Genomic DNA, 18,238 nt, shown 5'->3' with positions numbered 1-18,238 from the left:
TAAATAACTATCTCATAAAGTTATTTGATTAAATTAGGGGCATATTGTCCTTTCAAATTCTTACTAGAAACATGAAACAGTAACCATACAGAATATTTATAACTAATTGACAATATAATCTTGCCATGTCTGGTATCAATAATTATTGTTAATTTAAAGTGGAGTGGTCATACTTCAGGCTTATTGGATCAAAGAATCAAGAATAACTAATGAGAATGAAGCAAAATGCTTACATAACACATTAAATAATATTACTAGTCTAGGATTCATCCTCATGTCAAAATTGAACTGAGCTTGCATTTCTTCACACAAAAATCCATTTCTGGTGAACTCAAACTTTCTTCATTTCAATAATCTCAGTGGTAAAATGCCCAAATCTCTAATTATATAACATTCAGAAATGGTTTCCGATATATTGCAGATAAATGACACGTTTTGCTTTACTGATTTAATGTGTACATTTATTTCATCTATATAACATACTGCATTTAAAAATGTGATCAGGGCAGGTTATCGCAGGGCAACAGCTCCACACTTGCCACTCCATGAGGTGTATGAAATCAGATGTGTGAACCAATCCAGAGAACTAGCAGTTTTAAAAACATCCAGTTTTCAGACCAAACAGCACTTCCTGAAATGGAGTTTGTGTTTGTGTCAAAGTGAGAGAAATTCTATCTCTGAAACAATTTAGTGAGGAAATAAACAAGGTCCGCCCCCTCACAGTATTTTGGGGAAAGTACACCTTCCTCAAATTATTTACAAGCTTTATTGATCTTACACCGACACACATATTTGCACACTGATAGGAAGGAAGGAAGGAGGGAGGGAAAGGAAGGAAGGAAGAAGCGAGCCTGGGGCTCTGCGAGGGTCGTTGTAATATTTGTATCGTTTTTTCTTGATCTCCCCGTTGCTTTTCCTCAATGCTGCACGTGGGCAGCTTGCTCAAGCCCCCTCTCGCTGCCCCGCAAAGTGAAACGCACGATCGCAGGCGGCCCGAACCGTCAGAGTGAAGAATGGCGGACGGGCTTGACGTTTGAAACCTGCTGGCGGATACTCATCCGCGCCCGATTAAAGCTCCGCGACTCGAACTTTCAAAGCTTCCCGCCGCCTTCGCTTTTCCCGCGGCGTTCGCTTAACCTTCCTCCCTTTTTCCGAACCCCGCTGTCGCCGCTTCAGCTCGCCAACGCTCTCCTATCGGATCGTGGGGCTAACCTAACGACCGGGCAGGGAAGGGTGGGCTGGGGTGGAGCGGGCAAGGGAAAAGAAGCCGGCGACTAAAGTTTGAAGGAGCCCGGCGCTCGTTGCCCATCCGCCCGCCCCTTGTGCAAGGGAACGGAGAGGGCCGGCGAAGCGAACGGCCGCGGCGTCTGCGAGTCTGCAGCGCCGCGACCGGTTGGAAAGGGATCCCGGCCGTCAAGCAGCCTTTCCAGTCGGGACCCTGAGATGCGCTCTCGCTTCGAGGCTGCCCCAAAGCTTGCCGTTGCCATTGGCTGAAGGGAACCAGCGTCTCCTGCTGCTGCCGCCAGACCGGCTCAAGCTTACACCGACGCCGTTCCCCCTTTCTCCCCCTCCTCGGATCCGCGTGCGTTCTTCTTTCTTTCTCTCTCTCTCTCTCTTATTCCAGCCCACCTTCTTTTCCCTCCCCCCCCCCAGCGGTGCCGCCGCAAGCAGCTGAAATGGACTGGAAAATGGCCAGTGGTGGCAGATCGAGCTTTTAGATTATCCGTTTCACGTTTGGTACTTAGCTGCCTCTAATCTGTTTTTATTTGCCAGAACTCCTAGTTTTGGCGGGAGAAGGAGGGGAGAAAAGGGAGGGGGGAAAGCGGGCTAGAGGGGGCGGGAGTGTGTGGGGGGGGGGAGCAGAAGAAAAGCTGCCGCTGTCGCCGTTTCTCTCTACGATAATATGTTTATATGATTAGCTGAGCCCAGGGGTGGGGAGAAGAGAGAGAGAGAGAAAGAGAGAAAGAGAGAGAAAGAGGGGGTGGAGATTGGAAGAGGTGGAGGCTGGAGGTGGCTCCAGTTCAGAGCTAGTGGAGAGTCTGTGTCAGGACTTCGCAATCCCCAGTCACACACGGAGAGGTGCATGAACGAAAAGGAGCTGGCGGTACTATTCATTGGGTCCCCCCCACACCCTTTCCATTCCTTGCTTCCTTTTGGGCGATTTCATGCCCGGGCTCTCTTCTCCCCGTGGTTTTAAGCGCGGCCAGTTGGGCTCTTGATCTCCTGTTCTTCAACGGGGCAGAGCATCCGAGGGAAGAAGACGCGAAGCCCGAGGAAGGAAGGGCTGGGACTGGATCCTGCCAGAGGCCAGAATGTCATCAAGGGTGATGCAAAGAAGATGGAAGAAAAGGACGGAGAAAGAGAGGCTGCCTTTTTAGAAGAAGATATTTGATTTTCTTTTTTTTTAATGCCTGGTGGTCTCTGAGCATTGCAATCGCATCCAACCCCCCTTCTCGCCTTCGCCTCCTCCCTGAAGAAAAGAAACCGAAGATCGAATTATTGGCATCGTGGTTTTGTTTTTCCGTTTTTTCTTTTCTTTCTAAACAGTCGTTCCAGTTGCTCAAAGAAAAGAGAAATCTAGGACTCCAGGGCTGGTCATATCCAGTGGGTTTTGCACCTAATCTCTCTTTTGTTGTGGTGCTTTTAGAGTACCGGAAGAATTGTTTCGATTTTTCTTTCTGGCTTGTGCCGTTTCTTTTCTCCTCCCTCTAATAATTTGCCTTCCTCCCTCTTTTTTTGAGGGGGGAGGGAGAGAAAGAGCAGCGCGCGTTGGGAACTGTGGGGGGAAAATGTTGACTTAACCCCTCTAAAAGCCCCTCGGCTGGCTGGGTTTGCTTGGAGAAAGGGAGAAGGACGAGGAAGAAGAAGAGAAGCCGCTGCCTTTTGTACATTTTTTTTTTTGTCCCAGCTCAGCGAGCTGCGAAGCCAGCTGTTTCCCCGGCTTTCAAACACTTCTACCCAGCCCGGCTCTTTTGCCTGACCGGCGATCCTTCTTCGGCTCGATCTGGCTTTCTGCTGCTGCTGCCGCTTCCCAGGCCCAACCCTCGTGATCGTAAAGGGACTCATCCAGTGCACCTCCTTTCTGGGGCACCCAGATGCCAGAGAAACCCTGGCCCGCAATTGGCTGCAAATCCAAAGGTAAGCGAGGTTGGTGTGTGTGTGTGTGTTGGGGAGGAGGGAGAATGAGCTTTTCTATACTTAAGGTACCTGTTTGCTTACTTGGGTTCCTCCTGCTTTGCGAGCCATTTCCACGCGAGGGGGCGGCTTCGTGGGAGAACGGGGTGCGCGTTCCTCGTCCTTTGTTTTCCCTGTGGGGAAAAGGGAACCCCGCCAATACACCCGTGAGATGCCGGGAACTCTTTCCTGTCCCACTTTTTCCTTATTCGCATTCATTCAAACATTTCTATTTTACCTTAAAAAAAAAACCCACTACATAAATCAAGAGTATTATTTATGACCAGGGATGGGAGAACTGGACCTGAGGCCCATGTAGGTAGGGGAATGGAGGAAGATTGTGATTGCCACTGCTTCCAATAATCGTTCCTCCTCCTGGCAAAGGAAGGAGTGAAGGCGAATGCCAGTGACCCATGAAACAAGGGATAGGGAAAGAAGGGTGACCTGAAAATGCAATTAGTTGTGAACCAACTGCTAATGGAGGTGGCACTCCTTAGGATCAAGGCATCTTGAAGAAAAGACTTAAGAGTCCTGGTAGCGGAGGGCCAGATAGATCAGATTCAAGCCAAGGGAACTGTCCTGGGAGAGGAACGCATTGATATCCCTTAGCAACCAAGTTCTTGTTCAGAGGATTGAGGTTTTGGAAGAACACCTTCACATGGGGGTGATTGTTCCCCTTGTTTTGCCTGTTCTTGTGGCTGGCTGGCATCAGACCCTGGATTGGTTGGGTGGGTTCAAGGAGAGGTACCTCTCTGACTTGCTAAACTTTGCCCAACCCTACCCATTTGATCTGGCAGCGTTTATCATCAATTTTGATGGAACTTATTGTCAGCTTGTTAGAGCTATTCATAAGGCCCTGTGATACTTCCCTGTAAGAGACAGGAGGTGATTTTAAACAAGTTCCCTTGCAAAGGAGCCTGCCAAAGAGAGTGGGGCTAACGCTAAACAAGAAATGTATGGAGGGGAGGGGGATCTTTCCAGCCATTGTCTTCTAACTGTTTTAAGTTCTTATTTCACCATGGAAAGAGGTTAGTGTGTGTGTGTGTATAAATGTAAGAAAGTTCCTTGGGTAACCTTCCTTGCTTCAGAGATGGAAGAAAAGGCTTCAGGGGCAGTCTTGCAAGTTTTATAGTAACAGCAAGAGCCATCTGGATCCTGTTACTGTAAGAGATTTTTCTCCTCTCTGTTTTTGGTTTGCTCCTCCAACATTCTTTAGTGGAAGCACAGATTCCCCGACTGAGAGAGATTCTTTGGAGGAAGCTGCCTGGCAGTTGATTTCATTAATCTGGCTGCATGAATGCCTAAGCAGGCCCTTCTCTTGTTCCTCCCCTTGTATTTTAGTTGTATATTGAAAGGGAAAAGTTTCACTCCTTGAATAAAAAGACCCACTTGTTGCACACACATTTTCACCTATCATACAAGGAAGCAGAAGGGATCAAACCGTCCTTTGCATGTCTCCTATAAAGGCTGCCACTTAGCCATAAATAACAGTTCTTTCCCGGTTGTGGCCTAAAGACTGGTTTCTTCTTTGCTCGTAGAAAGAAGTCTAGGGCCACCTGGAGACAATGCAAAGAAAGTGTGTGTGTGTGTGTGTGTGTGTCGTGCTGGAGATGTCTGGAAAGATGTTTGCTTTTTTCTTTTCTTTTTAGCATTAGAATATCAAAAATAAAAGTCACAATGAAATTTAGGGGAAGGGGATACTGGATATAGGGAAAAAAAACTCTTACCTTTTCAGAGGCTTTCAGGTATGGGAAGATTTCTTGCTTGCTCATATGTTGGAGATAATAATAGCTTCTGATAATACTAGTGATGGTTATTAGATGCACCTATAATTGGTATGGCAGAAGGGAAAGATAGCTTATTTGGGGCTTCAGGTGTGTGTTTCTTTTCCTTCAGAAAATATTGTCCTTGTTAAAAAGAATCCTGCAGAACAAATCCTCTGTTGTTTGGTTTCTTCAGATACTCAGATTCCCTCCCTTTTGTTACTTGCTACTAAAAGAGGTGCCATTTCACATCATTCTGCACAAATTGTTTGAATTAATGCAAGTGTGAATTCTTACCCTTTGAAGGATCCCATTAGCATATCAAAGGTTTCTTAGCTTTCAGCTCAATTGAGAAAACTTCAGTCTGCCTTCCATTTGCTTCCAAAGCAGAGGCCCAAAGGGCAGTGAGGAATTGAAAAGGGGTAAAAAGGGGAGGTAGAATTGGGTTATATTTCTGAACTTTTACTGTTTTGTAATTATGCCAGGGAAGAAACATAGTCTGTATGCTGCTGGCCCTTGTAAGCAGCCAAACAATTATATTCCATTGATTAATGGTTTATACTAAGAAAAAAGAATGACCTTTTTCATGGCAGCCACTGTTGCATAGTTTCTGGTATCTGCTAGTTATTTTGTTAGTGGGATTTGTGAGGCCTTTTCTTTCTGGCTCATCCTTGGATATGGTCTACATATCAGTGCATTGGGGGGGGGGGCTGAATGGAAAAGAACTTCTAATTACTTAAAATGCACACATCCACACAAATCAGTCTTTGAAATAAAAGACCATTCTGTTCACAGCCTTTGAAAATGAGCACACATTTCTTTCATTGCATCTACTAGGAAATCCATTGTTTTTCCTTATAGTTGATGCAGAATGTTATTTTTGAAACTATGTCTCCGGTAAATTTATTGACAAGTTTTCCAAGATAATAAGAATACTTAGTTGCTTTTTTCATTACTGATGATAAAGATACCCAATATATGGGTAACTTACTGATATGTATTGGGGTTTTTAAAATTTTGTTTTGTTACTGTTGTTTCTGCCATTCTCAAAAATTGTGAAAAGTAGTATAATCAATATTTTTCAAATAGTTATATCAAGAAACCACTGTTTCATTTGCTTACAGAATATTTGCAAATTATATTTTAAGGTGCTGTTGCATCCTGCACCCTTTTATTCATTTGTTGTAGTACTGATTATCCTGTCTTAGTAAAAGAGATAGCTCATTTTACTCCTTCATTATCTTTAAAAATCAGTATTCACAATCTGGCAGGCATGGAGAGCAAAAGAATGCGGTCCTTCTTCGGTACATCATTCATAGGAAATCAGAATTTAGGAGATATATTAGGCTTTACAAAAATAACTTCCCTGTCATCTCTAAGTTCTCTCATGCTTAGTTTTGTTTCTCCAGTTTATCAAGTCTTTACAGAGATCTTTTGATATGACTTTTGATGCTCAATTTTAAATGCAATTGTTTTATAACAAGACAGTTCTGATATTCAGAATTGTTTGTTCATAAACAAAGAGGGTTACCTAGAAGCAAAATGGGAACAAAATCTAATGTAAGATGTTTTGATAGCAGAAGTTCATGATTGTATAGGGTCTTTTAGGATAATGTGAAATTATGTAAGGATAGTTTCTTAAAGTTGCCCTTTTTCCCATTAGTCCCTTTTTGGAGGGTATATATTAAGACAGTTTTCATTAGGACACTTAAATTGCTTTTAGGTTTTCTGCTTTGGATACAGAGTGCTATGGAGGAAATAGATTATCCTGTAGAGCTAAGAGAGATAATCTAAAATTTATCTTATTATTTTGACACATTGGATTTGATTTTGATATTTGACAATTTCAAATGCTGGATAATGTCATAGAACAAAAACTTTCAGCATTTTGTAGAGCAAGATTAGGCCACTTAGAAATTAATGTGCCACAGCAGTGTTTGAGCCTGACATTTTTAATCATACTGGGTTATGTTCTGTTGGCAATAGAAATTGTACATAGATTTTAGGTTGCTCTGGAAGCTAACAGATGGAGAAATCAACTTATTGTATCAATATGGAGTAGAACAAACCAATTATTTAAGGTTTTGATTTGAGAGATTCCATTAAACCCTCATTCATTCTCCCTCTGTTTGTCCCTCACATGCATGTACACGTATTTACATATTTAGCTTCCATATTCATTAACAACATCAAAGCAAATAGCCCATTTTGTGAACAGCAATATTGCAAGTGATATTCCAAATCTTAATTTAAGACAACAGTGAGAGCTTCTGTATGTTTCCTTCCTTCAAATAAACAGAGACAGGTATTTTTAAAAAGAAAATCTGCCTAGCAGCTAGTCCATAATTTGTACCTCAGAATATGGCTTCATGTTTCCTATGTGGAGGAATGAGAAGTACTAAAAAGGGATACTTAAGATGTACTAAGAAAAGTATGCTGAAATCAAAGTAAAAGTAAGTGTGTGTGTGTGTGTGTGTGTGTGCGCGCGCGCGTGCAGGGGTGCATACACACATACATATAAATTGACATTTAAATAAACTGATTTTCATATCTGTCACTTAGCCTGACTTACTTATTGCATTTTTAATTGACAAAAATGCATATTTCAAAATGAAATACAAAATTATAGTATTTTGCACCTGCTTGCAAAAGAGTGAAATCACGTGCCATTTGGGGTTCCTAATGACAAATACAAATGTATAATAAATACTACATTAAAAAGTTAAGAAAAATATGAATTGATATTTAAAATTACAAGCTTTCAATTTACATAGTGTGGTTCCCTAATGTATGTCTCAAATATAATTGAATTTACTGTCATTTTGAGACATTTTCTCTTTAATGTATTTTTTAAATGAGCTGTTTCACAGTACATATTACACCTAATCTCCGGATTTTAGGCTTATTTGGTATTAGTACTTTCAAATAAGAAGTTTTAGAACCCATTATTATTCCACCAGATGAAGACTAGGAAAAAATAATCAGTTATAACTGGGATAGGCTTATAATTTTTAATCCATGTGCAGAAGAATAGTTATGGGACAGCAAATATCAGGCCACTCATAATAGAATTACAGTAATGAAATCACCCCTAATAGTTACATATCACATATTACATGCAACTGTTGTCTGAGTATTTCATAAAGCTAATATGGCATGTGGAAAAAATCCAGTAGAGGTAATTTGATAATTCATTTAAAAAACCAACATACCCTAAAGTTAAAAGATATAAAATATTCTGGATGGATAGGAGTCATTGATGTTTAATAATTCTGCATGAAGTAGTAATTCAGTCAGTTCTTTATACAGCTATATTAGCTGAACTTCTGGGGAAATGCATTTTTAAAAAGATATATTAAAGATGATACCCTTGTATCAATTTAGTGAAATAGAATGCATTATTTCTTACAGCTTGCTTCTTTATTTCTGATGGAAATTACTTGTGAAGTGCATTCGTATTTATAAGTATTTTTATTGACATAGACATGACAGTTCTTTAATTGGAATTGAAAACTGCATTGTAACTTGCCATATTTAAAATTTATTTTAGGGGAAAAATGTTCTCAAACAGGTTTTGAATTACACTGCAAGAAAGATTAGGGACTATTATCACAAATGGTACATTTTATAAATTGAAGAAATAGTATATAATTAGCATGTGTCATTATTTCCCTTTCCATGTGGCATTTGTAACAGTGAATTTTTCAACTACTTGGAAGTCTGCTATCTCACCCCCCCCCCCACGCACACATACACCCAAAGAAGTAATGATCAAAAACATAGCGGTAGATTGTAGTAAATACAGAAGTAACACCTGCAAGGAAAGTGCATTCAGAAAAGCAACAGAATCACTATTGATTGTTTTAGTGGCAGAAACAAGCTTAAATGCAACTTGTGTAATTACACAGAATGAAGTTTTATGAAGTAATATGCTTCATCTTTGCAGAAGATTTTTATATGTTGTTTGCTGGTAAGTAAAATCCCATCACGGTTGTATAATTTTGTTCAATTATCAAAGCAGCTAAGAAGGAAAAAATCAATTTACACTGAAAAACCACAGAAATGAGATTACCTTGTTAAGCAGGAACTTGCCTACAGTGTCTAAATTGCTTAGGATGATCAAGAATTGCAGTATTTAATGCACTAAGAAGAATATACACCAGTCTGCAAATTCAATCATAGCTATTTTCTTTCTCTATAAAGAGCCTACTAGGTATCAATTTATACTGCTTTTATTTTATTCCTTAAAAGTGCAACACTATTTTTCACACTATACATAATCTGTATCTATTTATCTGACACATGGTTGCTAAGTTCAATTTTGATGGAAATGTCATTGAACTTGTTTTTGAAGAGGATAGATGGACAATCATCATTTTTTCAAGAAAAAATAAAGGCTAAAGATAAATTGTACTTTGCAGAGTGGTCTTAATAATATACACATTTATGCCATCAGTACAGGAAAACACTGTTTATTACTCCAGAAACTACTGTTCAGCTTTAGCAAAATATATATTTGAATATGCGATAGGGTTTCAGTGTTGTCAAACATGCACATTTTGTCTGCTGATTATATGTTTTGTATTTTGGTAGCCTGAAAATATTGCCTCTGTAGAGGAAGTTAGAATTTCTAAGTCTTGCTTTCTCATTGAGACATTTCGCACCTGCCTTTGCTTCCTAAAGTACATAAATGCCTGCTTCACTGAATCTCTAGGACTGTCTTAGCTAAAAGGGAAAGGCACCATAACAATGTTATTTGGGAGAGCCCCTTTGTGAATCACAAAGTTATCTCACTCGAATTTCTGAATAAAATAGCTGAAAAGAGAAGACAAATGCCAACTGAATAAAGATGTTAAACCAGATTTTTGCCTCAGGTTAAAATTGAGGTATGCTCTAGTCCAGAGGTAATGTCTCCCTCTACAGAGCACAAAAATAATCAATGAATGACAGTAGAGCAGCATATCTTGAGAAGAAAAGAGGGATCTTTGGAGGATGATGTTTTGGAATAGTGACATTAAAATATTTTAAGGAATTTAAGAGATTGATTATGAAATAAACCTCTGCGCTTATTTGTTCTTCAGCTGAAGGCAGATGGATAAACAGGATACAACTTAATTGTGAGCTGTGGTGAGGGCGTTATAGACAGAAATGATTCTCTGAACAAGTTGCAGGAATGAAGCTGGCACTGAGTGGTTTAATATTTAAAACAAAGACAAGTATTTTGACTTCCACTTCAATTCTTGCAAGAGATTTCCTTCCTTCCACCTACCTGCCTATTTACTGAAAATATTTTGCAAGAAGTATTTTATTTGTTTTCTCTTAAGTGAAGGAGTAACTAACATTTAAATAGATTTGTGCCACTGAATATGATCCATGATTTATAAACATTTCTACTTCAATTGTTCAACATTAAATTGTGCTGTCTGATTTTTACAGGAAGCACATCAAAAATGAATTGTACGCAAACCAAAGACTGATCAAAATCTTGTGTTTTAGATACCGCACTGTGTAATTCATCTGTTCAGCCAACAGTTTGCACAAAGGATAATTCAAATAAAATATGAATTAAGGTCCTAAGTCAAATATATTGAAATAAATTATCATTAGCTTAGAGGATTTTTGGCTAAAGCATCCTTTTAATTTTTATATCATTTTTGCTAATTTTGCAACTATGTTTCAATATTTTTCATTCATTTTAAAAATGGAGATCTTAGGCTAAGTTTGCACTAAATGTCTACTATTAACAATATATACGCCCTGTCCCTGCTGCCACCTTCAGCTTCTTATAACATTGTGAAGATTGGTAAATGTTTCCATTTGTTTTCTGAATAGTCCAGTTTTCTTAAAGCAGGGAAATACAAGTCGCAGAAATAATTATTATAACACCAGCATTTATTTATGGATGTGCTAATTTTCAGTGAATAAATAATCATTTTTAACCAAAGATACTATATCCTGCTGTATGATCAATTAATATATATACAATATATAAAAAACCAGAGACATGACATACAGATTAAAATTACACCAGTTTGATTCATGATTTGTGAAGATTTAGATAATAAAATTTGAGTACTATAAACATTTCCAGAATGCTTATTGGAACTTTTCAGCATGTTGCCACCTCCTGTATTTTAAAATCTTTACCATTCAATTTGTTTCTTTGATGCAAATTCAGTCTTGCATCCAGCCTATCTTGGCACAGCAGTTTCTGTCTGCTGTATTTTTGTATGAATCGTGACTGCCTTTTGATTATTATTTTGTTCAGTTGACAGAGTACTTAAAGTTCCTTTACTACTAAAATTGTTCTTTGCTGTTGAGTGAAGAAATGACTGCCTTATTTTGGATAGTTTGATTTCTTCTTGTTTGGCTGATATTGTTGGTAATTAAATTGAGGTGGGGTTTAGAATTGATTTTGGAGCAAGGTTTTATATAACTTAGAGTAGGTAGTCATTGCAATCACTCAGAAGAGGGAAATAATTCTTAGTTTTGACCACTGAGTAATCATAATTCAACCCATAGTTATGTAGTAGACCAGTGGTTTATTAGACATCAGAGATTTTTAGCCTAAAATTACAAGTAGGATCTGTAACGAAATGTTGTGGTATGAAGTGCAAGTGTTCAGGAATTGAGCCATTATCCCCCTATCATTGATTTTCTATTTTACGTTTGAATTACTTTCTCGTCACTGAGCACTCTCTTCCTGAACTGTTTTTAGATTAGTTGCTCCCCCTTCCCACCCCCACCTTAAGGATTTTAGTCTAAAGAATTTTCTGCATTACTGCAATCTCAGAGTTTTCTCAAGTTTGCTGTTGTTCTGTTGTGTAGCTCTCTGCATTATTTTGCTTAGATAAGCAGTGGCTCTCATAACTGAAATTGTAGAGGGAATGATATCTTTATTGGCATGCCAAGCATTTCTGTCCCACACTCCCACCCACCAAAAGTGATTCCACCAAATTTGTATAAGTATACACACAACATACATACAAACAAACAAAGCAAAGTTCATATTCTTCTGCTTTTCCATTTAAAGTGTTGTTGGGTGGCATTTTTTTGGCAAGCAGTTCAGTCGGATTTCATGATAGAACATGATTGTTAATATGACTCAGTCATTGTCTGCCATTTTTGACATGTCATAGCTTGATGCTATTTGTCAGAGTTTAAAGGAAGAATTTTGTTGGCTCAATGCAAATAATGATATAGAGACCTTTTGAACTAGACAAATAAAATTGATTCCCAAAAACATACTTTCCCTAAGAGTTTTGTTTCGTGCCCTTTCAGTGGCATGGACGGTTCAGCAACAACTGTGATTGCATTTTAATGCTGATGGAATATTCTTCGCTAACTGACAAGACCTGATTGTGTTGAGTGTCGGGTGTACATATCTGTATTAGATGAATGTCTTTTGAAATCATTGTCGCTACCTTAGTATACATAGAAGAAATTTGTCTCATGTATTCAAGTTAATCTTGCTCACCTGCAGAAAAGCAACTGAAAATGCAGTGTTGCTGATGGCCAAAACAAAAACATTAGGAAAGGAAGACAGAATTTTTAGAGTAAATGGTTCATTTCTTTTTTGGCTTATATTTACTGTGCATGGGAGACCAATTAAGGTTTTCAAAAATGCTACCTGGTTCATTTGTTTTTGAAATGGCTGTTCTATCTATACCCACTTCCTTATTATTGCACATTGTCCTTCTTTCCTGATCTATGTTTTGGATTATTAAACTTACACAGTGATTTTGATTCAGTGTTCTGACTTACATGATTGCAGTCCAACATTGTGATTGTGACTAACTAACTTTTTGCTAATATCCACAGAAACACATCATTTGGAAGTAGTAAAAAAGAATCAGTACATGACAAATAGTAACAAATAACCAAAATAACAACTAGAAATGTCCCTTTGTGGATATGCTTGTCTAAAATAAAATAAACATTTAATTTATAATTTGACACTGAAAGCCCCATGAATTTGTTTTAATAATCTTCTTTAACTATATTTCCTTTACCATATTCTTTATATTTAAAATATAAATTTCCTTCTTTCTGTCTATGTTATTTTATTTAAACTTGATAATAACTTTTATTTTTCTCCTCTTTGGTAATGGTTTGCATTACCAACCATATTAGAGTTTGGCCCTTATTTCTGTAATTTACACGCAGACTGCTGAGATTGAAATTTTATAAGAAGTTAATTTTAAATGGAAGTGATTTCCTGATTAATAGAAAAAATTATGCCAAACAGATAAACTAAAATCTGGTCTGTTTATATAAGAATACATCATTTATCTCATGGAAACTCTCATTGAATTCAATAGAAATACATAAAATTGTGTGAGAGATAAGAACTGATCTCTTTTAGAAAGGCAATGAAATATTCTTCCATCTGGGAAAAAGGTGATATTATAGTTTTATGGTAAAATATAGACTCTTTGAGAATTCAAACAGTAGTGTGGATTGGTTATTAACTATAGTTCCATTAGATTTCTCTAGCACCTTTGGCGCAGTATGATTGAATTTTATTGAAATTATACCGATCATTAGATAGGGACAATAGTTATAACATGTACATCAAACAAAATGAAATTATTTTTCTTCTGTGTAAAAGAATAGAACTCTTTCATTTGCAAGAGAGCGGAAAAAAACAGTGTATGAGAACGGGTAGCTTTCCCCCAAAATACTGTTCTCCTTTCAGATTATGAGCTTGTTTTTCTTAAAATGTGCACTCTCGTATCCAGTGTAATTGATGCTAAACTTTGAGCCACTGAGTTAATCCCAAATGGAATCAGTTTTGGTTTAGGTGACAGAGGGACATTAAACAGAGCCCTAGTGCTGGGTTTGTTTATTTTGGATAAGAAGATGATTTAGCCTGGAAGTGATGACTTGTTTTGGGTGGTCCTCTCCATTTCAGGATGGTCCGGTGTTGGTTTACTTTTACCCATAAAAGACTTTATGAGGTTTCAGAAAAGAGACTTTTGCATCTTGGTGCGCAGAACCAGTTTAGCTGCTTTGAACTGTATAGAGTCACCAAGAGAGCAAAATAAGTAAATAAAAATAAAATCAGGATGCCTCCTTCAGGACCTACTGACATCAGGTAATGCTTATGGAAGTGAAATAGCTTTCAGAATTTTCTAAAATATTGTCAGTTTGTTTGAATTCTTTTGATAAACTTTGCATTTCCTACATAGTTTTCTTTTTTTCTTTTTTTGCCAACTCTCCACATTACCTGCAGAGGGAGCTTGTATATATGATAATCTAAATAATCATTTTATTTGGGAATAAAACATTTCCCTCTCTCCAGCATAAATGCAGTTTCTGTTTGTTAATAGCATTCTTTGTTATATCACTCAGATTATAACTGTTTATGTAGAAACATGCCAGAGAGTGGAAGACTATATTTTTATAGGCATATTTTTTTATGGTGGACAGTGTCTTGCCACATATAATCTTAAAAAGATTAGCACATTACCTCTAACTCAGGGCAAAGGCTGCTCTCTCAGGTGTTCTAAGTTGTTTTAAATGTAATTGTATTAACTCTTTACTTCGGTTACAATAATTGACAATAATTATAAATAATATTTGGAAAACAATTATGAGTCAGGGTAATATTGTTAAATGATTTTTTTATCTTCATTAAAACACATGATTTTTATTACTGTAATTTAATGCTATATTTTTTGAATTTTGTAAATTCAGTATTCTTTCTCATTAGATTTATTGCATACAAATGCAATGTGAATGCTTAATATTTCATTTTTAATTAAAATTTAACTGACAAATTAATGTAAACCATAATTAAACATGACATCCAATTGCTAAACATTTAAAATACAGCAGCAAACCTTTTATTGTTTTAATAAATACAGAAATTAAAGTTAATGGAAAAGTAAAAGTATTGAATTATGACTAATAAGCATATTTCTATCAATATTGACTACTCCATTTGGTATAAGGAACTAAATCAATAAAATATTCCTCTTTTATTAATTAATATCACTGTTTTAAAATAAATTGATTTATACTTGCTACTTGGAACAGGGTTCAAATACCAAAGCAAGTTATAGATAATAAATCCATAAAATCATCCATGAAATAGAAGAAATATTTGTAAGATAAATAAATATACTCCTTATCTTACTTGCTAAGCAAGAAGGAAAATAGCAAAGGTGAAATATCATTTAGGCAGAAAAATTGTGATTTCCCCCCCTTTTAAGATAGTTTATATCATACTGTCTGCTATTCAGTATGATGTTGATGCAAAATTGTATATGCAGTTTCAAATTCCACAAAACAGAAATAGCATTCAATAATATCCTTTCTTGAAACAATCCTTCCAGAAAATTGGTTTGATAGTATTTTTTCTATAGCTTTATTACAGTGTGCTAAACTTCATGTGTAAAATGTTCAGGAGAATGCAGTATAATATGATTGTATTTTGGGTAATAATTTCTTTAAAAAAGAGATGTTATGATATTAAGAAAACCATACTTAATATATTAATATATTAATATTGACTCATTTTTTGAACTGGCTAATCTTTGCTAATAAAAAAAAAAATCAGCTTATTGTTATAACACCAAATGGCCATTTAAATGGAGAAACTATGCAGATTTGCAATCGGTCATTCTCTAATAAAGAGATTTACAGTATCATATAAGGGCTATTGAATGGGAATTACTGTTCTAAATCATGTTTACGTGTTATCATAGCAATATAGTATCATATTTGCATGTAACATTTTCTTAAGAGAATAAGAATATTAGCCACAACAATTACATATCAATAGAATTATGATAGTAAGATTGGTTAAAGATCCAGAAATACTAATATTGAAATACTCTAGTATCTGGATTTGTGGTTCTTACTAAGTTTGATCCATCCTTTATTGAGCAAATACATCTAATAATAAACTTATTGTTATCTATTGGATTTTCTCCTACATAGAAACTTTGTTCTTTTGCAGCTACGACTACAGCAGGATTATTCCAAAAGTTTAATGGAACTTGAAAAAATCTAATGGGATTTTGTGAAAGAAAAGGGGCAAAAAAAATGTAATCAGGAGCATCCATAGCAATTTTTCTGCGGTACCACAGAAAAGGCAGGCCTTGTTCTTAGATTTTTTTTTAAAAGCCTGCCATTTGGGAACAGTTTCCACAGCTTAAAACCCTTGGAAACATTTGATGTAAGTAGTTGTAAGTAAAACAGAAAGGGTGACATAAACTAACATTTCAATATATTTCCCCCCAACTTTAGTAAATGGAAGACATTATCTTAAGCAGATTGCTTAAGAGCTGTGTAGTCCTAATGTTGTGGTGGGAAAAATAGAAAAAAAAACATCTTTATTTGTCTTGATTTTTTCTTGTGTGTGTGAGAAAGAGAAGAGGCAGGGAGGGGCGGAGAAAAAACTATTTCTCAAATTTCTGCCTAGACAAAGAAGAATACAACGAATAGTACAGTTTTTGATATATGTAATGTTGTTATAAGACCTAATTTAGTGTAAGGGTTAAGGAAGGCATTGGGCTAGATAGAAACTGAGAGACTGGAAGTTTTGGTCCGCCTTAGGCACAAAGCCAGTTGGGTGACCAGGCACTTTCTCTCAGCCCTAGGAAAGAAGAAATGGTAAACCACTTCTGAAAAGCATTGCCAAGACAATTACAGGGACTTGTCCAGGCATCTCTGAGAATCAGACACAATTGAATGGAATAAAAAAAAAGTTCTTGCTTTACTACTACTACTTCTACTATTAGTACTGCTGCTGCTACTGCTGCTGCTGCTGCTGCTGCTACTACTACTACTACTACTACTACTACTACTACTACTACTACTACTAATAATAATAATACATGTAGATTCTTCCTAAATATACAATAACAATACCAATAAATACTCCCATAATCAGTACATAAAATTTGACAAAAGTATTGGTTCCAGATTTTTGCTTCGGAATTCGCTCTTTTCTCTTATTTCCTATTACTATCTTGCATGATGCAGATAGACAATTTGAAATGTTATTTTTGAAGGCTTAAGTGGAATAAAGAATTGACTTAAATAGATGCTTGTTTGCATAGAGCATCAAGCAAGTTTGAGTACACTTAATTTGCAGGTGCATTTTATTCTAATGGTCATTGGGTTTGGTTGGATGATGTAGTGGATAGACAGACAGACAGACAGACAGACAGACAGACAGACAGACAGACAACAGTCTCTTTCTATGCTGAAGAGATACTTGAAGAGTTGGACACTAACCTTACTTCCCACTGGCTTGACTACAAAAAGAGATAGCATCGTAAAGACCATCTACCTGTCATCTGCTTGAGCACATTGGCTTTTGTACATTGGCTTCTGCTAAGATGAAATTATTTCATCTTGATTTGACAGACCTCGGGTTGATTGACCGTATGTATTTGTAGATAGCTAAATATCTCAATGTATTAGAATGATTTTTGATTAACTCATAATTACATAGCTAAGATATTTGCAACCTATTGACAGCAAATACAAGGGCATACATCAGGTATGAGGCCACCTAAGATAAATGTTGGGTTCAAAGAATGCTGTTTATACTATCAGCAATAGCAGTAATAGGTAGGCTTGTGCAAATTATTTGTTAAGGTGCTTTACTTGCGAGTGAAGGGCCCCTCTGGATTGCTATGAAACTGAATTGGCCACAGCTGTTTGGTATAGCTGCTTTGAAGTTCTGATGCATAAATCAGGTGTCTCAGTGACTCCAGAGGGGTGGATCACTCACATGCAAAATGCCTTATTCGATGATTTGCAAAGACCTATTAGTGGCTGCAGATAAAGGCACTTTGTCCATTGTCTAGTACAAAAAAAAAATACTTTTCCACATTTTGTTTCTACCTCAATATCTTTGGTGTACAATAGCTTGTTGCTCAAATCTGCATAGGTTCTTTTCTTCTCATCCCTTTCTTCTTAGGCAATGGGTTTTTCCGCAGTGACAGTACTTCATTCAATAAAATACGCCGGTAGAGGACTCTCCCCCCCCCCTGCACAAAATAATTCAGTAAATCCACTGACCCAGTTTAAGCTGTCTCTGCTTGTGTATTCCCTGCTCTGTACTTCTGCTGTGTGGTAGTGGCAGAAGAGGACTCTAGAAGCCTCTGCTTGACCTTGTTTTCTCCAAATTTGGGAATTCCCTTAATAATAGTTTCTTAAAATAATCAAGATAAAGATTAAAATATACACTTTAATTATACATTGATCAAAAGATGTCTTCTCTTCAGATATGGAAATATGAAGCAGACATACATGCAGACATTTTTTCAGTTTAAAAAAAA

The 18,238-nt window shown here is 36.9% G+C and overlaps 1 protein-coding gene across 31 annotated transcripts in view; it reads left to right on the top strand.

The window, feature by feature from the left end:
- Window positions 1–1,945: 1,945 nt before the first annotated feature.
- The window catches only part of ADGRL2 (adhesion G protein-coupled receptor L2), a 220,753-nt gene continuing 204,460 nt past the window's right edge, over window positions 1,946–18,238 (top strand). For 8 of the 31 annotated variants that reach the window (XM_087719400.1, XM_087719394.1, XM_087719402.1 and 5 more), the window contains exon 1: window positions 1,952–3,138. The gene's annotated coding sequence lies outside the window, so the exon portion shown is untranslated. Of the gene's footprint in view, window positions 3,139–18,238 lie in introns of all 31 variants that reach the window. The other 23 variants (XM_087719416.1, XM_087719409.1, XM_087719414.1 and 20 more) reach the window with 7 other exon arrangements.

Source organism: Thamnophis sirtalis, unplaced genomic scaffold (assembly GCF_051295495.1).
Source record: "Thamnophis sirtalis isolate CommonGarterSnake01/CBP01778 unplaced genomic scaffold, rThaSir2_p1.2 scaffold_7, whole genome shotgun sequence".
NCBI lineage: Eukaryota > Metazoa > Chordata > Lepidosauria > Squamata > Natricidae > Thamnophis > Thamnophis sirtalis.
The sequence above is the reverse complement of the archived record's forward strand: the minus strand, read 5'-3'. Positions and strand labels throughout refer to the sequence as shown.